Genomic DNA, 26,888 nt, shown 5'->3' with positions numbered 1-26,888 from the left:
AAAAATCCCTCTAAATTCACAAATTCGGACAAATTTTAAATTATTATTTTTAATTTTGGACCCCATGAAATAGAAAAAATATACTTACGAGTGCAAAAGTTTTTTTGAATGTTTGTCTTGAATGGATAAAATTCAATATGCAACGTATATACTCTTTGTACACAGGCGAATCTCTGATCACATAATTTTTAATGAGAACAAAAGGACGATGAACAGACGAACAATACATAACATAGAAAAATATATTAGAAAAAGAAACCTTCCTCTTTTCATCCTTAATCATATTAATTAAAGACAAAAGGGAATATATTAATTTGGTGTCCAACTCTGTCTTGGGAAAGAATATAAAGAATCCAGTTCGTCAAGATAATGTAATTTATTCCATGGATAATCCTAATATCTTATTTTTGGTTAGATATCCATCCAGCTTCTAATTCTAGCCAAGTATTATGTTGAGTGTCTCCTAGTCGCTTCAACTCATCACTTTGAGAAATTGTCAACTTTCTAGAAATGTGTTATAATCTGGTCTTTTCGCTCTTATCCTTAAGTCTATCAAGTTAAATCTTCATTTCCAATACGATCCCATATTTAAATCTGATAAAATCTTGAATCAATTATATAGAAGAATTATCTCCAACTGTTATTTCTTTATTAACTTCAATAATCAGGAATAATTACTTGTTTTCTGATATGCAAGCCTTTAACATTCTTTGGGTTCATTTGTTCATAATAATTAATATAACACCACCTCCTTTAGACATCTTTGCAATCACATTCTACAATTATAAAGTCATCCTCTTTGTTGAGAAAAAACTTAGATTTCGTTTCACATTAATAACTTCACTAAAATAAGCGGATGTTTATCACTTAGACATCCTTGGAAAAGTTATTTCATAGAATACAAAATGCTTGGCTCCTCCAGTGTTTAGGAAATCATAATTTACTATTTCCACTTTTGTCACTAAATTCTATTTCTTATTAAATCGATAATTAAAGATTTCATTTATATTGTATAATCTAAAGTTTTGTTCATAAATAATTTAATATTATAATATACAATTCATATATGAATAAATGTAATTCTGAATTGATAAATTATTTAGAATATACTTCCTAGATTAAATAAAAAATCATTCCGAGAAATGGAACACAGCATAGGTTAATGAATCTTCAACCTTCTTCTCATATTTTTCCACCATTGAAAGGTATTATTTTAACTCCGCACATTGACATTGTTTCAAATGGATTTGTTGCGTAAATTTCGTCAGATTTAATTTGATTCGTGTGAAAACCTTGAAGGGGATCCAAAACAATGACTAATGCTTGGTCACGAAATATAGATAATTAACATAGCTGATAAGTTGAAGCGCCTTAGACTCTGAAATCCTCCATACAATACTTGGACAGAGTAAAAATCTGTTGAAATATTTAAGTATCAATAAATTGTTAGAGGTATCTATTTAATAAAAGCCAGTAGGAAGCATATGAAATAAATTCATTTTCATTGATATGATTAAGGCTGAGGAACAGGGGAGGGTTCTCTATCAATTTTATGTACCGTATGTCTGTTCGTCTCTCTCTTATTCTTCGCAAAAAATAACACCAAAATGCAGGAAATAAATAAAATACTCATGTGAAAACTCCTATTGAACGAAAACATGCCAAGTTTGTTTTAATATAAGAAAATAGGGAAAAAATATCTTCACATTATCACACACTAGAAACTATAGAATTTTTTTTGCAATTGGTAAGATGCAGATTAAGTATAAGCCACCTTATGGTATGTTAATTACTCCAACTAACCTAGGAATCTTGATTGAAGTCCATAAAAATAAATTTTATTTATTTATCTAGGAATCGCCCACGCACATTGAGTTCAAGAGAATAATTTATCCCAAGTGCGCTGTCCATGAGCTACGGCAATTCTATTAAAACAGTTTTTATTCAATATCTTAAATAAAAGTTGGCAAAAATTATCGACTCTTTATCATAATAATTTGTATCATATTATACAATTATGATGGAAATGTAATTGTTGAATCTTCTTTAATGTTCTACAAAAATTAGACTATCACAACTGTCCCATTTTGCAACTATCCCTGTGTTTATCTTCCTATTGGATATTTTGTATTCATTTTATGTCCCTTTAATAGGTGAGATGGAGTTTCACTGATTAAGTAGAAGTAAACATTGAGTCATTCAGGAACAACCTATGTAGACACAAACATACATACATTGAGATCAAGAGAATAAATTTTCACGAGCTCTTTGTCCATTGAATTACGTCGTTCTATTTTATTTTTTTACTTTAAATATCCACAAACAAATATTTTATATTATCTTACAAACATAAACTAACTATCATTTATAAATTGTATGAAACAAAGATGAGCAATCAAGCTTGTTTTGATCTAATCAGTAACCACTAGTAAAAAACATCCATTAAAATAAATAAAAACATATACAAACAAACTGTGTATGTATGCATAAACATTTCCGCTCACAAATACTTTTTTTTTTGTGCAACAAAGTTGGATAAATCCTTAATACAAATATTATCAAACCCAAATTATAAAACACATATTTATGTAATATGTACAAAAAGAATTCTGTGTAATCTTGAACAAATATAAAAAATAATACCTTATTTGCTACAATACACATACGTAAAGGGTGCACCGTTCAAGCAATGAAATATTGAACTGTTAATAACTTATAAACAATCAATTTATTTAAAAGAATATTTTGCATAATTGTAAATACAATTTAATTGAACTTTCAAAATCAAGAGTTTGACGTTCGGGATACTTCAATTTTTTTTCCGTTAGGAAAAAATATAAGCCATTTTTTTTTCTTTGACATTTAAAAACTTCATAAGTATACATTTCATAATGTAGCGATATGCACTTGATCAGTAATTGCAAATTATTCAAATTTATTATCAAAATAAACGTAATAAAAAATAAATGATTTTCATCGCAAAATCATCTTCAGAGATGACACTCATTTTGGACTCAATGGATACTTTTTAATATGCAAAATATGCGTTATGTTCAACCAGCAATCTATAGATGTCTTCATGGGACATCAATTTATTCCAAAATATACTGTTTGGCGTGGACTTCATAGTGGAGGGAGCATTAGGTCATATTTTTTCGTTAATGATGATAATAACCACGTTACTGTAAACTGATTTTTTCTTCCATAGCAAGGTTTGGCCAAAATGTGGTTTCTACAAGAAAGTATCATTCAACACACACAGCAAACGTTAAAATCGATTTATTGCAAATCAAATTTAGTGAGCGTGTTATTTCGAGAAATTCACCAGTTGATTGATGGCCTGGATTGTGCGATTTAAACTTTTTGATATAATTTCTTTGGGGTCACCAATAAGCTGGCGATGTTAAAAGAGCTTATAAAAAATCTCTAACACAAAATTGCTGAAATATCGGTCAATTTATTGGAAATATTAGTAGAAAAATGAGATCAGCGTTTGGACTTTTGTGAACATGCTTGGTGTGGTACCGCTAAAGCAATCGATTTTCATACATAAATTTATATGTTTATAATTTTTTACAGAAGAAATAAATTCAACTCCCTCGTGATGGCAGCTTTAAGCGAGTCAAGGTATTGTTTGGGAGTAGTACTTAATTTATTATTTTGGGTACCATAACATAAATTGGCTAACATACCCAAATCTGATTATATGTGGACCCGTTACAAGAATTTAGTTTGAGAGTTTTAACGAGGTCTACATTTATTTCATTGCTGAGCACAATGTATAGATAATATTTTTTCTTCTTTACTTTATATTAGCACTATTTTCAGAGCTAATACGCTCATCAATTCATGTTTTGAATCTGACGATCTCTGTATTTGCTTTTGAGGTATTGGGTGTCTCGAAAACATTTTACTCGTTTGCCTTCTTGCAAGGGCTTTTTAAATCAAATTTAGTCAAAAATAACAAAATAAAAGTTTGTTTACTGGACTTTATTGTATTTATATACCTACTTCATCCTCCTATGGCTTAAAACACACTTATGCATCCTCCCATTTCTAATCGTGCACCACCCTGTATATGTGTTTATACAAAAAGTGTGGAACTTATATTTATTGATATAGTTTGAATTAATTTTATAACACTTACAAAAACGTTTTTGGCAAGCAGCATATCGTTATGGCATTATTTTTTATTGTAAATATACACAATCTACTCTTACATTGCAATTCAACTAATAAAATTTCGTATATGAAATTCTGATCTACTTTTTTCTCAAAAAAATCTATGTGTATGAGCTTTTTCTTTTGTATAAGAAAAATCTATACGATGAAAACCAATGAATCAGCAAAAATAATACATATATATATTGAGAGAAAGGTGATATAAGTTTTGTAACTCTCAATTTAACAAAAAAAAAAAATAAGATTTCATGAATAAGTTGTTTTATTTTCTAAATTGAATGAGATTAGTTGTAAAATATTTTTTATAGATACAAATGCGACGTGTTTTCATTAAATAAGACTATAATTGTTTTCTTGAATATTGATCAGTCAGCAAAAATAATTGATAATGTTCTTTTCTTTAAATTAATAGCACAACTTTTTATTTTTTGGTTGGAAATTATATAAGCTTTAAGCTTATTGACCAAACTTAAAACCTTCGATATTTCCGTAGCTAAAAAGAAAAAAATATTAATTCATTCAAACTGTGCAAAAAACATGTTTCAATTTTGTTTTTAGCTTTTTAATACGAAACAAAGTTTTTGGTGGTATTTTGATCTAAATTTCAGCTGTTAACAAAGAGGAAAATAGTAAAAAAGATACAGAGAGGGATAAATATTGGAAAAAAGACAATTGTCACAGTATTAACAAGTTAATTAACCCAATATGGAGCTAATGTTTTTCTTCCTTTAGAGATATTGTTTTGACTAATCATTTAATACATTCAATTAAGTCAGGTTATGTAAAAACCCAATGAGTAAGGTTGTATAGTTTGAACTTGACCTTCAAGCAGACATCCCTATTCAATCCCTTATATAGCAGCCTAATTCTTCTGCATCACAATGTCAAACTGTCGTTTGTCGTCAATATATATATATATATTTCTCTATAATGATGATCATTTATACAAACATGAGTGCATGTTTCTTGCATATACTATTTCAAAGAAGAAGTTTACCAAAAAAGTAGCTTTAATAGTAGACCACTTAATTTAAAGCAAGCATACAAAATTAATATTCTCTTGTAATAAAAATAAATATTTTGCAAAGAAAAAAAAAATCTACATATTTAAATTACTTACATTATAAAATTATTTAAAAAATCAACTTTTAGCAAGTTGTTGAAGGAGAAAACGTATTATTGTAAGGACAGTTATTATTTATTAAAAAAAAAAAAAAACAGAGACAAAATTAGATATGAAGCATATTCCCTTTTCCTTATATATCTTTAAACCCTAACTCAAGTAATGACTTAAAAGTGATATTTTACCAATATGAAACTATATTTACCCTTCCCAGTTGGAACATAAAATACTATAAAAGTTTTATACTTATATACTATATATTTTATATCTGTAAATTAATAATCTAGGACAGTAGGACAAAATCTATTTTTTTGAACTTGTAAAGGATAGATAAATTTGTAAATTAATTACTTATTATAAAATTAGACATTTTATATACAGAGTAAGACATCTCCCAGTACCGTTCTATTTACTTTTTATTATATTGATTGGTGGGATACATAAATAATCAGATATTATAACAAAATAACTTATAGAAAATGAGAGAAAGTGTTATCTAAATAAGGAATGCAAGAAAAAGAAGAAACGGATATTAGAAAATTACTATGAAATGCACAATCTAAATTTGATTGATAGAATTAAAACACTAAGTCCAGTAATCATTCCATCCATAAACCACTTGCTAATGGTGACAAAATATAACCACAAATTAGGACAAAATCTCTTAAATATGTAAAGAGTATTAAAATAAAAAATAAGGGGGACTGGGAACCATAAACAAAAAATATAGTTTGTAATTTAATTTCTTTACAATAACTAAAGAAAAAAAGAAAATCATAACAAACTTTATTTAAAACATATTTAATTATTTTCAAAATTTGTAAATAACCGAAAGAAACTTAAGAATAACCATATCATCAAAAATTGAATACTAGAAGTGTGTGACAAATTAATTATTTGATAAAAGGGTTTGTCTACTGAAATCAGTATTGAAAGTTACTCTTAAAATGAACTTTTTCTTTTTCAAATATTTTGCAATAAGGAAAGTTGTTATCTTGTTCTAAATTCAGATCAAGGGAATTAGTGGATTTGCTTTCTATTGTCAGCATTGCTAACATAATTTCGACATAAAAGACACTTACAAAAAGTTTGATTTTTTTTAGGGTCAAGTGTTGTTAAATATAATTCATAACTTTGTTAAAAATACACATGGTTTTATATTTATATTTCATTTTTTAACCAATTAGAAAATATAATTTGAGATTAATTTATACATTTTGTAACTTATAAAAACCCATTCAAGTTAATTTTTAAATGACTTATGAAACAAAAAGTAAGTTAAATTATTAAATATATGTAGTACCCTAAAACATTGCGTGGAGTACAAGTTTAATGCACACAAAATATTATAAAGTTTTTTTGTGTCTCTTGGGTGTTTATTTACACCAGAGGAATAAGAGAGGTTTTGATAAAGAAAATTAGTCAAAACTCTACTATTATTATTGATTTATTATTTCAACTTTGTTAGTGCCAATGTCATATTTGTCAAAAAAAAAAAAAAATTAAATATGTGGCAATATTATAAGCTTATAATATATAACCAGTCTTTTTATAGGTAATATATGAGAATTATACGACTATAATTAAAATAAATATTTATGTCTCTTTCGTTTTTTTGTGTATACATCCTCATTACCAAATTTCCCTTTCATGGAGAAAGGTTATTTCTCCCTCCCTTTCAAAGTATTTTTATGGATCCTTGTATCCAGAGTATTACCAACATACATAAATGTTCATTTACTAAATGTAAAGTTTTCTAAACCTTTTTTTTATGCTCAAGCTACTAAAAGATGGAATTAGACTAGAAAGTTTTACTTTCATATGAGTATATAATGTACTCATATAATATTCTAAGATATACAAAATATAAACTAATTTAATAATACAAGAATTAATAAGAAATAAAGGTTTTATTACACATTTAATGAATTGATTGCATTAAATATTTTCAAATAGGAGAAAGGAAACAGAGTTAACATAACTATCAAGTTACATATATATATAGAATATATATTCCATATGCGAGTCCGGCTTTCCTCTTCTATAATTGTTTTTAATTATAGTACAAGATGTCCCCGCATAACGTGGTGTTTGGAATTATTCTGGGTCCCCCCGTATTGGAGTGTATTACTCTCATATCGCATTTTTTGATAATAAAATAATAAATGGTAAAAACTGTATATAGAGATAAACAAGAATTTTTTAGTTGTTGATGAGTTCATTCATACTACTTCTATATATTCATATAAATGAAGTCTATAATTTTGGATTTGGAGCGTCTCAGTAAGCATCTGATTTAATACCCGGACTTAAAACTTTTAGTTATTATTAATCATACAAACTTGCAATTAAAAAGGTTGCTGAATAAATATTGGTTAATTTCCAATAATTTTAATTTTACAAAATTGGAATGACCTAATTAAAAATTAAGTAAATACCCGATTAAGATTAAATTTTACAATTATTTTACTAGTATCTTGTCTAGCAGACATTATTTCAAGTAATAGATGATGAATAAAACAATAAAAAGTAGACTTTCAAAAATAATTTTTCCCATTCAACAGATTTTAGTATTAAAATATTCCGTACAAGGGAGATTTTTTTCATCCAAAAAGCTGCAATAAGCAGATACCCCCAGTATTTACGAGTTAATGTTGTGTCGGCCTTTATTTATGACCTAGGACCGCAATCTAATTTAGTCCGGTCCTAACCAATCTCACTATTTAGTCTTTGAACAAGTAAAATAGATCGATCATTCGTGACAACATTAAAGGTAGTTCCCCCCCCGTTATATGATATAAACAAATCCCAGAACTAAGTAAAATATAACTTATACATACATATTACATTGCATTTAATGAAAAAACGATTTTTTTTTTAAGATATGTGTAATGGTCTTCAGCAAATGTAAAGGCTAATATCTTATTTGCTTTAATAAAACAAGGACTTTTTGAAAAAAATTCCAAAGATTGAAAGATAAGAATCTGTTCTAAGATTTTATAGTCTGAAAGACTGAATTGTACCAAATAAATAAGGACCGTCATAACAATAGTTTCGGTCTGTCATTCCAAAACCGGTTTTAAACTATTTCACTTTTCTTGGGAATCAAATTAATTCAGTTCTTTAAAGGAACTGGCTTTTTTATGCCTCCGGAACTAAATGAAAATATGAGGACATTGTCATTAATAACCGGATTTATATTTAGTGTATACATAAATAGATGCTGCAGATTCAAGTTAAGCATAAAATTATTATGGGAATGGATTGAGGAGGAACTTCAATCTCTTACAATTCTCAATGGATATATGTTAATGTGACAAATATTAGGTTTGGGAAAAATTAATTTTGTATTCCCAGCTCTTTTTTTAAATAAGTATATAATTTGTAAATTTTTGATCACATTGGTTCATACCATAAGGTGTTGTAAATGTGTGAATATAAACTAAAACCGCAATATTGAGCTTGGCCGGTTACGTAGTGTGTAGTGTATGGAGATATGAAGGAAAAAAATTCGCCATATTTTACATTTCTACGCCCTGAATGGGAAACATGCTTCGAAAGTGACCAAGAAAATTTGCGATGTACACAGGATTGATACATTTATGTTCGTGTTGAACTACAATGGTTCTAGCAATTTTGTTCAGGTATAGTGAAGGTGGATTATGCGCCGGACACTGCAGGCCTGTCGTCGAAAATGTCGATAAAATCATGGAAAACATCGGGATAGACCGTCAAGTTAACAGTCGTAGCATTATTCAGGAGCTGAACATGGGTCATGAAACCGTTTTGAACCAAATGCAGAAGGCTGGGTACTTGATGTTTAAGTGCCGCACGAGCTGAAGCAAAAATATATCATCGGCCAAATTTCTATATTCGAATTGCTACTGAATTGAACAAGTCGGCCGCTTGAAGCTGACGATCGATAAAGAAATGACAAGCATTTATGAATACAAGAGAAATCGTGTTTCATTAAGACAACGCCAGACTGCACACATCTTTGATGACGAGCCATAAGCTCAAGGAGCTTGGATGGGAGTTTCATATGCATCCCCCCTACATTTCAGATCCGGCACCTCCTGTTCCTTTCTATTTACCAATAGGACAGAAGCTCCTACGAAAAGGGCATTATGTTGTTAGATTATCTTTGGGAACAGGTTACCGAACAGAACGGGGAATACTTGACTTAAATGAGAAGATTGAAACACTTCTTGTTAATCATTGAAATAAAGCAAAAATATGTAATTAATTTTTTTCAAATACTTTTCTTTTTTATTTTTAATTACCGTTGTTCTTTTGTTCTTTTGTAATTAAGATAATATGTTTTACACAAGAAAGTAGTTACAATAGATTAGTAAATGATATAGATATAAGTTATAAAGCCTGAGTTTCAAATATATATGCATATGAAAAAAAAGTGAAAGATAAATATTTAAAAAAAATTAATAATAATTGGTGTTATAATAAAGTTCGATCTGAATTGGTCACATAAAAAATCGGATAATATAGATTTTATAGATAAACCGTTGATAACTTCATTTGCTTTATGAATTGTGAACATCGGTATATAAATAAAAACAGTCTAGCAACTTTTAACTTGCTTTTATTTCTAACTAGAGTTGCATATAATATGACCTGCTGATATGTGAAAATTAAATGAACCGAAAATTACATAGCAACCCCGAAATTTTATAAAGATTTGGTAAAAAAGCCCACTACGTTTGGTAGATTAGTTGCAAGTTGATAGAAGATGAAACACATGCTCTAATAAATAATTTTTGCACAAACATTCTCATATAAATATTAAAAGAATTATTATTACAGCTTTAGAGAATCCAACCCCCCCTTTTCATATTAACAACTAGAAAAATATGGCACACGTATTTCAAGTCATATTCTCAGCAACTCTTCTTTTAATTAGTCAAAACTATATAGCTTTTTCGTAAGTTTGATTATTTTTGTCGGTGGTTTGAAACCTAGAATTACATAGAATTTCGATTTAAGCCTTAGAATCCGTTTATGATGATTAAAACCTTCAACAATCATTGGCTTAGAAACCTTTTTTGAATAAAGTTGTCAATTCAACACTCTATTTTGCCATTATTGAACCGTAATGATGAAAATCAAAGTGATTAAGAAGTGTTATTAAACATTGCAGCAATCGAAAAATAAAATTATATATAACGTTATCTTGATAACAATTCATAAAAAATGTGTCTAATTGAAAAAAAAACAAAAAACGAAATAAAGGATATTATATGGGACCTAATACCGAGATAAAAAATGCTTTATATTGTTGCCAACATTAAAATCAAACCTAATATTACAACCTGTATATCAGATAGATTTTAATTAATTTTTTCAATGAAGTTTTTAGTTTTCTTATTTTATATTAATATATTGGCAATGTTAGGATGAGTATTCCAAAATTAAATGAAATTAAGTGGATCATATGACTAATTGTAAACAAGTAATTAATTGTTTTGAGCCAAATGGATTAACATAAAGTTATATATGTTTCATTTTCAACGTAAATGATAAGTATTAATTAATATAATCGAATTAATGAATTTAATTCCAAAATATTTAACTGAATTGTAATTATACCCTAAAAATTTTAAGTATTAAAAATGCCACTGAGGTCAACCCGATATGTGTTAAAGGTTTCACTGATCATGTTTTTGCTCGATAGCAAATATAAATACAATAAATGTATGTTTTAAAACATTGGTTCATAAACTTTTTTGACTATGAACCTTAAAGTATGTGGCTAGAAAATGTGCAACTATTTCCCCCTTTAAAGCTCAACACAGGGACAAATAATATAAGTCATTTGACTATATTGACAAAAATATAAAAAAATAACTCTGCACTTTTTGAAAAATAAAGGAAATAAATACTTATATTGAAAATATAAAATCAGGCATTTATGTACTACAAGGTTTTCCCAAATGAGGTGTCATTTTGAATAGCCCGCTATTTCGGTAGATGCCACTTTTGAAGCTCCCATTTGTTTACATTTGACAGAATCAAACAACGCCATTAATAAAAATGGAACAATACACGCTTCAACAACGCATTGAAATGATTAAAGTCCATTATAATAATAATGGTGAAAACATGGCAGAGACGGTTTGTCAAACTAAAACATTTTTGGGGTCGTCGTGAAGTACCTTTTCGGACCACAATAGAAAAATTGGTGGAAAAATTGGAGCTGTTGGGACAGGTTAATGATCTGAAGAATAAAATCCGTGCACGTCGCTCAAGAACAACTGAAAATATTGTTGCTGTAGCTCAAAGTGTAGAAGAAAACAGTTATGGTGAATTGATTGCACTATCGAGATTTTTATTTTAATATCGTCAATTTCTCTGTTAATAGTAGGAATAATTTATACATTTTTGAAGGTTTTCTTTCATAAATACATCTAAAACATTTATAAATCTATATACATGTACACGTACGATAAATGTGGTATCCCACCTCAAAAGTCATGTGTCATGACTAATGTCTTTATTTATTTTTTTGACTGGGTCTTTCTAGATAGAGCTGTGCATATATAATTAATTAATAAACATATTTCTTTAAAAAATACATGTCGTCTTTGATATTTTATTCTAAAATCCATAAAGTTTTAGGATTGATATATATCCAAGTAAAAATGTATAAAATGTAAATTTAAACGATAAATGGTTTTTATCTATATTTAGTATAAAATATATTTTTTAACCCTAGAAAAATGAACCGGTCGAACCGTTTTAAAATATATATATATGTTGATTTCTTCTTGAATAATAAACTTATCATAGTCATACTATGAGGCTTTATTTTCAAAATTTATACGTCTATATTGAACAAATATTATAAAAAAAATTTATTGATTTAAAAACCTATCCATGTAACGTTGAAATTTAAAAAAAAAAAAAAAAAAAAAAAGGATTCAATAAACTAGTACTTAAAATGTGTGATATATTTAAAAATCACAAGTAAAAAGGGGACTTAATGTCAGTCTTTCTAATGTTAAATTCTTACACATTTTATCTTAAGTTTTCGATATATTTTTCGCCTATTCTACATGAATTTAAAAACAAGTTGTTGTTTTTTTATATGTGAAAGGATCTTTACTTATCACTTAAGTATTTTCCATTCACAAGATGTTTTTTATATCGCCACATAAAAAACTTCAGGTAAATTTTATTTATAAATATTAAATTTTTCAATGTTTTTTTGTTTTTTTATATTATGTTTTTTTCTACATAGACTCAAAGGAAGAATAATTGAGAAAAGGATGTATGGATGTATATTAGGGTGGCTCTTATTTTGCGTTTAAAAATCAATGTTTTACTTGAATTCTGTCACGCCTTCAATCGGTGAATATAGTAAAAATATATTTATGTGTCAAAAATTGAAAGATTTGTGCATATTAAAAGATATTAAGTTATGTTATTAGCAAAAAAATAATATATATACAAGATTTATGTAATAATTTTTCATGAAAGACAAATCCTTTAGAAACAGGAAACGATTTAAAATTAATATTAATTTTGAAGAAAAAAAAACTATGCAAAGATAATTTTTATTATAAAAGGAACAAAATTGAAGGCTTAGAGAAGTAAAACATCTTTTCTTAAGGGCCACCCTAGTGTATTCATAAATTTTTCTCTGCGGGCCTAAAAAATTTGAAATGATAAAAAAAGTGAAAGCTATAAATAAAAAACAGTTTTATAGAGTATTTGTGTCAATTGAAATAAATAATGAGTTTAATATTTTCGGTATTAGTTCCCTAGTTCACAATATGATTAGGTTCAGTATTTTCCTACATTATTTTGGTCGTTGGAAAAACCTTGTTTTTTTAAATTTAGAATTAGCATTTTTTGAATTAAGAAATTGTTTTAATCATTTAAAAAAGTCACCAAAATTTGAAATTATATAATAACTTTTCTGTGAAAGCTTTGGCAGGACTGGGTGACCTCGTGCAGATCCAGCTTTGTCATTTTGTTGGTTTCTGGCTTTGAACTTTCAATTTACATTCCATGGATGGATAGAGTATCCCAAGAAATAAATTACACCTTCCAAAAAGACAGGGCACTGGTAACAATGCCAAAAAGTGCAGAACGTCTTGGCCACTTTTGGAGCCCGGATTTTTGGCCTGCAAACGTCCCAGACCTAAACGCATACGATTTCAATCCCTATAGGAGGGTTGAGCGTGAGTCCTGTGTCAAGTATTATGGAGGCCCTCAAGAAGTATATTACCCGTAGAATGGAAAAGCTGGATCTGCACGAGGTTGCCCGGGCCTGCTTCATTATGAATAATTGAATATTACATTTAAATAATACTAAAAAATATTGTTCTAGCCCATCCAGTTTGTTTGTAATAAGCCTTCAAAATGTTATCCAATTTATCTGGGCAACCCTTTGCATGCAAATTAGAAACACCCTTGTAGATATGAGTCAATTTTGATGTGAGAGTAATTTTTAACAACCCTGTATATCAGCATTCATACAAAAATGTTCCAAATATGCAGACAAACAAGAGGGTATTATGTTTTATTAGGACATAAAAATAACAGTAACGATTCCATCATAATAAATAGCGATGCTACATATATGTAATATGTGAATACTATCTGTCTAAAGCATCACTATTAATAAATATGCATACCTAAATAACATTTATGTGAACAAACTGCGTCAAAACTTAAACTTATAAATTTTCTATTGGTAAAATGGTTTAAACGTATGTAAAAGCCTGTTGACATTGTTGGATCATATTTTGAAAAACAATGTGTTGTTTTTTTTCGATTTTAGGGGAGAAATATATAACATATTGCAACACATATTTGCATTTAGAAAAGAGTTATATATATAGTAATTTTTTAACTATCTTGAAGTACAATAAAAACACATAAAGAAGAAAATTCATTTTTCTTTTGCTTTTTTGTCTCTTTATAAACGTCTTTTTTTGGTAGCAATAAGATCTTACTTTAAGGTTAAAAAATACACAAATTATAAAAGAGAGTTTTTATTAAAGGAATTTAAAAAAATTATGTCTTCAAAAATCTCAAAAAGTGATTGATAGCCCCGATGAAAACAATTTACTTTACGTTATATAATATAATATCATTGATCATGAAAGAGCAATGTGTCTACAAATCAAAAGGACTTATCCGATCAATCTTTATTTTTCGTTTAATGAAAATATTTGAATCAAAATTTATCAAAAAAAAAATTATATCAAATGAACTATCCAAAAAACAATGAATATAATTCCAAAAGAACAGTTTCAATTAATATTAATAGTTACGTTTGAATAAATGTTTCGTTAATATTTAAGCCAGAGGGAATCTACTTTTAATAAAAAAAATATTTTTATATGCTTCTATTTTTATGCAAAATAAAAATAATGTTTCCAAGTAAAAAATGTATTTGCTAAAAATTAAAGAATTCAAAATCCAAATTACAACAACGATGATTCAACCTATAAAAACTGCAAAATAATTTTTATATGGTAAGTTCCAAGCAATATATCATATTTAAAATTACGAATAATTACTACTTAAGCCTTGAATGCATAACAATTTTATACAAAGTGGATTAAAAAGTTACAAAATGAAGTTTAAATCCAAATAATGACATCAAATTAATTCTGCATAAAAAAAAAATGATGAGGTTGAGTGTCATATAGCGAATAACAGTTGATATTACATTGTTGGCAATTCATATACCTCAAATTAAAAAAAAGGGAGATTAAAACGAAACAAAAAGAAAGACTAAAAAGTGAATAAATAAATCAAATTCACCAAACTTTTATTAAAAAATTGAGAAAATACAAATGCATTTATTTTAAAGGATGTCAGAATTAAAATCAAAAGTTGGGGCCAAATATTTATTTTAAAAACAACTTTGGAGCAAATTTATAATATTTGGGGTTCAAAAATCCAGGTTCACTTACGTAGGCTTTATTAATCAAAATAATCGACTCCAGAAAACACAGCACTATATCAATCATGTATTTTAATAAAAATGAATTAATATATTGTCATAAAAGAGCACAAAAAGGGGGGGGGGAAATACCAAGGCTCTATTTAGCAACGTATGACCAAAAAACATGATATATTTGAAATCCATAGGATTTGATATCCTTGCAATTAATATTTTAATATAAATAAGCTTTGAGGTCACATATGGCCCCCTCATGCATTCACAAGTTAAATTGAATTAATTTATATGCCTACTACATGGAACATACATAGTTGGATGATCAAGATCCTAAAGATAGGAAACAAACTTTAATCTTTTAAATCTTCTCCTTCAATTATTCTCTATATATGCAAAATAAATAGAATTGCAAAAATAATATTTACTAAATAACTTTATAAATATATATCTTATCCAATTTACTTATATAAAACATATATACAAACAAAGAGAAAAAAAAATAACTGCACTTATTTAATCTAATTATTATGAAAATATAATATAAATATACATACATATATTTGTATTATAAATGTTCTCTTATTTCGAAAAATAACATGTCAAATAATGAATTTGCTTGATATTGCTATACTCAGTTGTAACCAATCTTTCAAATCAGATTACCTCTTTTAAAACAAGCAATCTTGAAATGAACCCAATTTTTCTTTTTTTAAATATTCTTTTAATTTGTCAGATGGAGTTGCACACACTAAGTATAAATAAACATTAAAGTATTACATTTATTCCATCTGACCTAGGAATCTTCTTTGGAGACCATATATATCATTTACAAGGTAGGGAAGCAAAACGTGGACTTAAGATGATGGATTTAGAAATACATCAATCATTTGATATTTTCAATAATTGGCAAAAAAATGCTAACGAAAAATAAAGACAAAAACTTTTTTCACTTATTATGGCTACCTTTATTATCAATCACAGCCTTTACACGTCACCTTAAGGTCATGCAGGAGATGATGAAAAAATCCTTTGACAAGTTTTCCATGCAGCCATTATGGAGGACTTCAATGAGTCCTCATTTGGGTGTTTTCCTCTCTAAAGTCCCCCATATAGAAAAGTCAACTGGATAAAATCTGTTCAGGAAGGAGGACATATCTCTTTGAACCAGAATCGAGCCATGTTATCTGTGCATAACTTTTGACACTTGCCGTCCTGAATCCACACGTATTTACCCTCCTGATAGTTGATCTTCAGCCAATTTTCTGTCCAGACTTGAATAAGAACGGAGGCATCTTCTTTCCATAGGAGGACACAACTCCTAGGACCATTGTTTGACCCGGATATTTGACGTGTTCAATCCCTTGCACCTCTTCTTGTGTTTTCGCAAGCCAGCGGTCGTTCCAGTGATTGTGGAATTGATCAACTGTGAAAATCTTTTTGTATGATAAAATTGACACAATTGATCCATGTGAGGATTTTCTTGTACCTCTCGAGTTTCCTGGATTATATACCTTCTGTCAGAAGGTGGAATAGGATGTTTGTGAAAGAAAGTAAGCCCAAGTTGTGCTTTATAACCTGCTGATGGTCCTAGGAACCATATATAAGTCGTTGGCGAGACGATTCATCGACTTAGTGGGATCTTCCTTTATATTCTTCTCCCAACTTAACAAAAACTATGTGTCCCTCTTTTATGCCCTCAACTTCCTGACATCCTGGCAAGGTCTTCTCTTTTTTTCTTCTTTTTTTCATCTTGGCCAATTTAAAAAACAGGCTCCTAGAACTCATAATAATGCCCGTAATCTTCATCACATTAATTCCAGCATCTAGGAGATCTAAAATGCACTGCCTTTTTTGCTTGTTACTCGCTCATGATGATGAAATGACTAAATAATTAGTATAGTGTATTAGTTTATTTATGTAAGAAGACGGCAAAACAGAATATCAAAAATAATCACTAAACCTTTCCATAGTAATGAGAGAATAAACATTAATTAACAGTCTACGTTTCGCTGCCCTACCCTATATATTTCCTTTTATAGGAATAATAATTTTAATAATTTATCTTAAGCACGTTGTCTATTGAGCTTTGTCATTCAATATTTTAGAAATATCTTATATACATGTAGTAGCATTTTTTTGTAAAAAAAACTTACAATAATTTACGATGATGAAGTATAGATTATTTATTCGTGAAGGAACTATGCGTTTCTCAAAATTTTCATCGCAGAACTGAATCATTTGGTCTTCATGATGTTTGAGGCTTTTAATAAGACTTCTACAGCGCTTCAGAGGTATGAAATTTTGTATTTCTTTTCTTCTCATAACATTTCTCAATTTACAAAAATAAGAAGATAAAATTATCTTCGTTTACAAAATTGAATGTTTTATTAAAAAAAATATGCTAAATGACGTTAAAAATACAAATCTTTCTTTCAATGAGAGTAATAACATTCCTTTACGTCTATTTCCGGTTCTTCTCCAGAGAATTGTAGTAAGTCTCAAAAATATTATAAAAGGTATACTCATAATTTGAACATTTAGAACAAAACATGACCAACGTTTCATATTGATACCATAGCACTTTTAACTTAAATTTTCTTTAGTTTTAATCAGAAATAAACTATATACATTTTCCTTTACACAATTTCTTCAAAAATAAAAATAGCTTTAATTATCTAAATTAATATGATTTTGATCTGTATTTTTTTTTTTTTTTTATAAATATATATCTTAAAAAATAAATACAATATAATTAAACTATCTCAAGTTTTTATTGCTTGACAAATTTTTTGATATATTTTTCATTTAACTTATGAAAAAATCACTAACTTTCTAATGATAGGTCTTTTTTTCATATAAGGTCGGTAAAAGTAATAAGAAATCTTTAAAATGAATCAGTTTATTATTTCAAAAATCATTATTAAAAAAATAGAGTCATTTATCGATTAAGGTATGTCACATAGATGTATTGTAAATAGGAAAGAGCAGGTAAATAAGACATAATGAATGAAGAAAAAATATCCTTTTCATCATGCTCGTATGTTGAGATATATTTTGAAAACAATAAGTGATTCATCAATAACACTGGGGAACACAAAATTTTGTACTAATTCATTCAAGTAAAAAAAAATTATATTTGAGCAGGGAATCTAGAACAGATCTTAGTTTTTCTCTCAGGTGTCTTAATTCTGAAATATCTGATATTACAATAATTCCGGACTATTATCGTTCAGAGTCATTTTTTACCCTTACAACAATACACAAATTAAAAGCAGGATAAATAAAACTTATGTAAAAATGTTTTTCTCGATATAAGTGTTTTATTGATTTTGTATCTTGTTCTGAATTCGATATATTTTTCATTTTCAGGCTGAAAATTGATGAAAAACGAATTCTTCTTTACACTTATTCGTAACACATACGGGACAAGGACTCAAAAATTAGAATCCTTTTCGACGTCGTCTAGACTCAGTTTTAAAAGTGGGACAACTTTGTACTTGTCATCATTCGAAAGAACTGACATAAAGCTACCATTTAATGTCCGAGAATGTCCGAAAAACAAGCAAAACAGCAGAGGGTGTGCCACCTCCTTCTCTACGCACAAGGTTTACTCCATCAACAAGATCTTCATATTGGACGCTGTTATGAAAAGGATAAATGATTGCTTCTTAGCTGAATCAACAACTTGGGTCCTGGAAACTTCAGGTTCAGCTCAGGGTATGATCTTTGGCGTCCACCGGGGGCAAGATGCATCCCTACTTCTTCTAGGCCAACGACAAAGTCAACATGACGTCTACTATAAGGTCCTCAGGTAGCATGTCTTCCCATGGTTGAAGAGCACGTTCCCCAGGGATAACTATGTGTTACCAAAGACGGCGCTCCGGCACACACATCTATAAAGGTGCAGAGTTTCTACAAGGAGAACATGGATGCAATCTAGCCGGCTGACTTATGGCATTCGTCCTCACCCAACGTTTCATTTTATATTTTTAAGTGATCCCATTTTGAAATATTAAATTCATCTTGTCATCGTTAATCGATTGATTTATTGTTTCGATTCCCAAGGAAGGAGTCCACTCAACTCCCATATGAGGTTTGTAAGTTTTTCTTGGATTAATTTTTGTCCTGTCGTCCCTCAAGGAAGTCGAAATCAGAATTCCAACATCTCTTGAGATGGATGATCAAGTTAAAAGTAACATCCTTCGATTGCCTCGATCTACCCTTTAATGGCATATGACGTCATGAAATTTGTATTTAAACCAGAAAAAATATGATGATAATTTGGATTATTTGATCAAATTAAACAAAAATCCTGGGCATATTTTCTAAATAGATCTTTCTTTAAATTATACATTGAATATTCTTCTATAATATAAGCTATGATATTCCTCATCACTAATATTTTTCTATAATATAAGCTATGATATTCCTCATCAATATTTATCATAATACAAAATAATTTATAAGGATGTAAAGAAGAGTATCGTTTTCTTTATTTTTCAGCCTAAAAATGGAGATATATAGAGTTCAGAACAAGATGCAGAATCAATAAAAACGCTAATAGAATAATAAAAAACTCTTTTAAAAAGTTTTAGTATTCTTACCTTTAATTTGGTGATTGTATTGAGGGTAAAAAAGGAAACAACGACAATAACCACAAATTATTATGTTCTACGATATTTTAGAATTCAGTAACTGAAATAAAAACTAAAATCAGTTATGAAATCTGCGTCATAAAAAATCTGATTATATCCTTTCATTCATTTTTACAAAATTACCCCCCCCCCCTGAATTGGTCCCTGTGTAATTCATCGTTAAGCAGATAAATGGTGGTTTTCTTTTTTTACATAAGCAAAATACAAAATGCTGCAGCCACTCAGCAAAATTTGAATATAAACACAACTAATTGTTCTTTGACGGTATATTTATATAGTCTGTCGTATAAAATTTGTGATTTTGGTCAAGTGATAATTTTTATAATCTAGTGATACAAGTTGTAACTAATAAAGGGGTTATTTATTTTAAATAAAGAATTGACCATTCTAGAAATAAAGATCATACAAAATTTGAGGATGCTCGATATGCTAAGTTTTTTTGGATAAGTTCCTGATTGATATGTATCAGTGGTACATTATAATGTTTAAATGGCAACATTTATTTGTATTTAATTAGAAAAATATGCGTACGAGGGTGATCTGTAAAGTTTCCAAGCTCAACCTGAAGTTTGTAGCATTCGTAAATAAAGCGAAGTCACATCTACTTAGCATATTTTGACAGTTACTCCTCCAAATGTAGTATTTTTTGGAGGGACAGTTGCCATATAACAGTCTTTAAAATGAGTTGATGAGTGTGTTTTTGTGGAAGTTGACAAAATCCAGTATCGAGCGGTTGGTTATAATTTTTTATTTTTTTTGAAAGAATAAATTTAAATAATGACAGACATCAAAATGTTTCTTGTATTAAAATTTGCAACAAATCTCAGTCAACAACATACTTGGATGAAATTATTATAAAACGTTTTACACGAGAAGAAAATATATATTTTGAATAGAAATGTAAATATTGGATACATGAAGGTATGTATTAATTTAAAAATAAGTAAATGTTCACAAGTAAAAGGTATAAATACTTTTATGGAATATTATTACCTATTTCGAAAATCCAAAACGCCTCAGCAAGCCACACTCATTACAGTTGAAAGTGATTTTTTCTAGTAGATATGTCGTCTCTCGATGTTTTTTTATTTTTTTAAACATTATCTCACCCGGGTTTTATCGACTCAATTTAGCTGATTTTTACATGCATAGTTGCATATAGGAACCTTTACGACAAATCTTAGGTCAGGTTGAATAATTGTAGAAATATCCCTTCAGCAATTTCTTATAAATTAAATATTAGATATGCATTTGTTTTTAAACTGGGTTTTTTGTTGTTATGTTTGATAGATAAAATGTAAAACTTTATTTAATATTAGTAATGACTCATCGAAAAGTGAGTTTGAAATATATTGTATGCTTCTGAATATCATCATTTTTTGACATTTTACAACAACAAATTTAAACTTTGATGTCTATTTAAGTTTTGAAGGAAATTATCCTTGAGTTAACCATATGTATGTTACATATTAAAAGATACATGTTTTTAAAATTTGTTTATTTATAGAAAGTACAAAAAATATTTGGTAGTTTACTCCAAACTACTACAAATTGTAAATAAAAGTATCATTGATAATTGTTTTGTCAAATAGAATATAAATAATCAAAAGTATAGTAAATATAAAAAATGAATTATTTAACTCAGATTTTTTTTATTGTAAAAAACTCCCATCACACCCAGAGGAACACAAGTGTCCCATCACATATGATCATTTTTTGATGATAAAAAAAATGTTAATATGATCATAGAAACTTATAAAAATCAGCATTCAACAAAAAAATACATATTAATTAAGAAACATTTAAAAAAATAACAGGCAGACAAACTCCTTATATACACTAATTACAACTTGTAAAGAAATAATCCTAAATAGTATATACACACCTGTACATAAAAATATTAATTCAATTTCGAAATTCATTTATAACACCCCCCATTCCTCAATTTTTCAGATAATAGAAAAAAACTCAACTCTGAATTATTTTCCTGAGTTTCTTTTTTTATACAAAGATGAATAACTAAATGAAAAAAAAAGAAAGTTTTTCTTAGTTGGATACTGAATAGAAAACAGTGAATAATATTTTACAAGACATTTTACACATATACCTTACTTAAAATCTTTTGTTTAAATAAATTCTCATTGTCTCTGGAAAAAAAAAATACACAAAGATTTTTTCTATAAAGTATTTTTTTTTTTTTTTTGGGAGTTTATCAATAATGAAATGAACATTATATATATATTTTTTACATTATTTCATTAAGAAAACACACATTCAACATGACTTTCTGTTTTTCCACAAAAAAAAAAAAAAAAAAAATATTTCACTGTATCAATATCATCAATTTTTAATAACTTTTGCTTAAATCCTCCGTTACTTTCGAAATACAAAATTTATTGAACAGAGTTCTGACGTATTTTCGCTTATTTATTTCCTACCTAGCGGCATGGCTAATAATTGAACGTCAAAAGTGATTGAATAAATCAGATTGCCTGGTTGATTTTTTTTTAAATATAATACACGGTCCGGGAAGTGTTTTTTTATCGTATTTAATCATATGTAACAACTTCTAAAGGTAAATATTGATTTATGATGGTAAAAAAATAACATTTACATTGGGTAGGCTAAATACCCAAAGAAGTACTTGCATTATGATTCCAAGGGAAGTAATAAAGGGATAAAGTACATTTTTAAGTACAATAGTAATGTACCCAATTATTTTGATTTGACATATTTTTACCATATTAACTTCATTTTTCATTTCCAAATTTTGAAAAAGTTCTAAAGGGTTGATTTTATCTAGTAATCTACAAATTTTAATATTTTCAATCCAGAACAATACTAGGGATTCTCACAGAGAAGGACAACAAGATATCTCATCTCTGAACGGAACAATATGAGACGTTTGGAAAAACCAAATTGATTCTAATGTTACCCAAGGCACACAAAAATTCGGGGAATGTTTCGTTCTGTTCAGAATAACATTTTTTCAATGTCGATGCCACTTTCAATAAGAAAAACAGCCGTTTCATCGAAAATGAACCTCTCTGCTTCAGTGATGATACATGTCTTCATAACAAAAAAGCCAGCCAAAACCATAGTCTTGGGCGTTGTGGCAAAGTATGCCCTCCCGTTTTTTAGCAAAGGAGGGAGTGGCTCAATGCAAATGGTTACATCGAAGTTCTGTATAAGAAAGTTATACTTTTTGCCAGAAAAAAGTTCGGGAACAACTTGATTTTTACTCATTTACACCGTTAAGACCCAGACCTTCCTGAGAAACAACTTTTCGTACTTTTGGGACCTCAAAATGTGGCCACCATCCTCTCCAGATGCAAACCCCTTGGTGTTCTCTATCTGGAGGATAGGGTTTCTGCAACTCCTCACTGTAGTATCTAGTCTCTAGATTGGTCCATCAAGAATTAGTGGACTGCAGGGGATTTATGCCTCGAATTGAGGCAATTAGTAGAGCTGAGGGATCACAAATTAAATAAAAGTTTTGCCATGCACTACTTTCAGATGTTTTGTTAAATAGAAGTCCTCACCAAACCTATTTTTTAAATTTAAACTCCCCGCCTCGCGTTTTCCTCGGAGCAGGTCTCAAAGAATTAAGAAGATTCAATGATTGATACAAGAAAATAATTTGAAATCAAGATAACCCCCACTGAACGAATAAGAAAAGGAGCGATCTTAGTAGAAATATTTCCCAATGTTAAGAGAAAGTCCCACAATCAAGAAGGCAGAGAGACATTCCCTGGACGTTCGGAACGTGTCGTCCGAGTTAGTAGGGATTTTATTGATTGAATGTCAAATTAGAATCTTTTAGAATTTTCAAGAGTTTCCATGAGTTTTCCACCCCAGTGTAATGGATGGATGTTTCCAGGAACGGAACTTATACTAGTTAGGGTTTTTTTTTTTTTCACATAATGACACTCTTGAAAAATAAAAAAAATGTTTACCAATAGATTATATCAACCCTGTAGAACGAAAAAAGAACATCATATAAACTTTATAATATAAAGAACAAAAAATACCCTAACTATCTAATGAGTAATTTCCTAAAAATATGTATTACAATATTAGAAAATGACATTTATAAATACTTCCATAAATAATATTGACATTTTTTTCATTTAAAAAAATGATTATCATTAAAAGTTAATTAAAATTAATAATATTAATAATCGCATTGAGAAGTCTATGAATAAAATTTATATTGTAATATTTTATGAGTTATTTAAATTTAATACTAGAGGGATGATTGTTTAATTTTTGATGCAATATACCTTTGCCGTAATAATTTATCTAATGCTCAAACTGAAACATTCATGTATTTTATTACCCCCGCACTAAATTTATGTTTTGCCTCTGTTTGTTTATTAGTCACCATGATTACGTCAAAAGTTCCATATTGATCGAACTTGTTACAAACTTTATATATAATCACAGTACGAAGCCGTTAATTTTAAGATAAAATGTCGAGTTAATATAAAACGTAAAATATGCATAATCGATTAAGTATTTTGAACTAATTGAGAAAAATTACTCAATTTGATTTTAGGCAGAGGTTTTGCACTCTACCAAGTAGACATTCTAGCTAAATATATTACTAATATGTTTACACAAAATTTGGGGGTCATAGCCATTTTAATTTTTCTATAACAGTTTATAGCTTAGTGGCGGTGGAATTATTTTTGCATTCACATATTTAACTTGTTCATATATCTACTCAGACATATTGAAATTCATGCTTTTGATTTTTAACAGCAATTTAATCCTTCCGTTGTAATTTAATTTATCAGAATATAGTCTAACATACTTTTTCATAATGGGCAGTATTGTTAATAAACTTTAATGGGATCATTTATTTATACCAGGAGTCCACAAAGTAAAGTGTGCGTTGTTCTAGTATGTTTTTACTATTATTTCAAAAAAGAAAATAAAGAATGTTCAAAAATCTTTTTTTTTATTTAGATATACTTTGTAAGTATGTGTAATAATTGACATTGCCGGAAAGAGGACCTGGATACCTTTGGACACCAATAGTCTGAAGGGAGAGGTGCTATATCACCATTGTTCTAATCTTTTAAAAAATGATCCTATATAATTTTTACACACAAAATTCTTCGTATAAGTCAAACTTTAAAATAATAGTAACAAGTTTTTAAGATCTTGGATTTTTTCATATTTTACTTTTATATCAGTATTAAAACTGAAACGCCTGAGGACTGACTTTTTATCATTTAATACATAGGTAAAAAAAAGTATATTGCATAAATTTATAGATGTTATGTTCGTACATATAATATTTATCTATATAATAAAATAGCTTTTGGAGAGAAATTACATCTTTAAAAATATATTTTATGACACATGAAATCATCGTAATAATACATTGTATTCAAATCCCTATTAATATTTGGAGATAGAGATGATGTTAAGTAATACAAAATAAAGAGTATTTAATTTTTGTGTGTTTATATTCATGTACTGAAAGGTTTTTTAAAGATAAAGATACAGTAGAGACTCACCCCTTTAACCCTTGTATTATGTTGTAAATCAATGAAAATGATTAAATCCCCTCAAAACGGTAAAACAAACACTTTATAAAATATGAGTTATCAATGGACTTGTCCCCAGGTTCTGTAATATATTATTATATATCTAAAACATATTTATTAGCATCATTATCGTTGTTTCAAACTCTTACTACGGTTTCTTTAACTCAAAGTCATAAAGATAATCATTTTTGGGGTGTGTGACTAAGAAATGAAACAAGAACGGACAAAAAAGAATATACACTCCTCATCAACACACACACGTACTAAGATAAATAATTGGCAAACATGAAATGAACATCCAAGAAACAATTATTTTTAGGGATCGAACCCTCATACAAACACTGCATATACATCATTCCACGTATTTTCAAAGTGATCTAATTTTGCACACTAGTACTCTGGGGCATTAGAAGCTTTCATCATTGGGAGGTGGCGGGGGCAGGGGGCTAAGCCCCAAAAAATTCAACAAAATTACTAATATAAATAGGTTTATATATATATACTAGCAGAGGGTGCCTACGTCGTAGAACTAAATAGAAGGGAATAGAAACAAAAAGTGAAGGTAGAAGGTAAGAGACAGAGAGAAAACATAGAGAAAGATACAGAGGGATGAGACGGAGAGTAGGAGATACATATAGAAAGAAATGAAGTTTTATTCTAGATGCATGGAAGACTAATGCTTTCAATGTTTGTTTTCCTTACAGATTAGTCGAATTTTTTGGAGGAAAATTGACGGTACAGGAGGGAAGTATGTAATATAACAAGAACTCAACTGGTCTTCATGATTTATCAATATGTTCAAGTATTTGAGACCCTGTTAACAATTGTATACATCTAACTGTTGGCCTCAACTCAGAAACTCTATATGATTTAATGGGTTTATAAAATAAACTCCGAGCTTTTTGAAATCGTATTTAATGTTATTACTATTTTGAAGGACAATGCAAGTACGAACAGGAAATGCTACATAAACAAATTCAGTAAAGGATCTTCGAAACCAAGAATACAAAATCCAGCCGCTCCCGATTTTTCTCTTTAAATCCACTTTGATAGTATCCACAACTTCCAACACCTGATTGAAAAAACCAACGTTTTTCTGGCTGACAGCATTTTCCATGTGAGCACCATTGTTACTCTTCAATATTACTCCTCATAACACCCTACATGGAAAATAACTAGAAACTTTATTTCCGTTGTAAAAACTTATTGGAGCATCATCAGTTGCAATAAACCTTCAGCGGGGATTATAAAGTGATACATCAAAAGAGTTTAATGCATGTGTGAAGCTTTGGCTGGAGAGAACAGAAAATCACTAAATGAGTCTCACATTAAAAACATTCACTACAGTGATCCTATCAACTAATACAGCATTAAGCCTTACCGAATAACTCTTAACAAAGTGTGACCTTAAGTACGTTCTTCTTGAGCAAGTACAG

General features: G+C 28.7%; 1 protein-coding gene across 4 annotated transcripts in view; it reads right to left on the bottom strand.

Annotated features, from left to right (window-relative positions):
• Positions 1-26,888, bottom strand: part of LOC121132376 (lachesin) — a 425,839-nt gene that overhangs the window by 72,079 nt on the left and 326,872 nt on the right. The gene's annotated exons all lie outside the window — the stretch shown is intronic.

Source organism: Lepeophtheirus salmonis, chromosome 2 (genome assembly GCF_016086655.4).
Source record: "Lepeophtheirus salmonis chromosome 2, UVic_Lsal_1.4, whole genome shotgun sequence".
NCBI classification, from domain to species: domain Eukaryota; kingdom Metazoa; phylum Arthropoda; class Copepoda; order Siphonostomatoida; family Caligidae; genus Lepeophtheirus; species Lepeophtheirus salmonis.
This window is presented reverse-complemented; position numbering and strand designations above follow the sequence as displayed.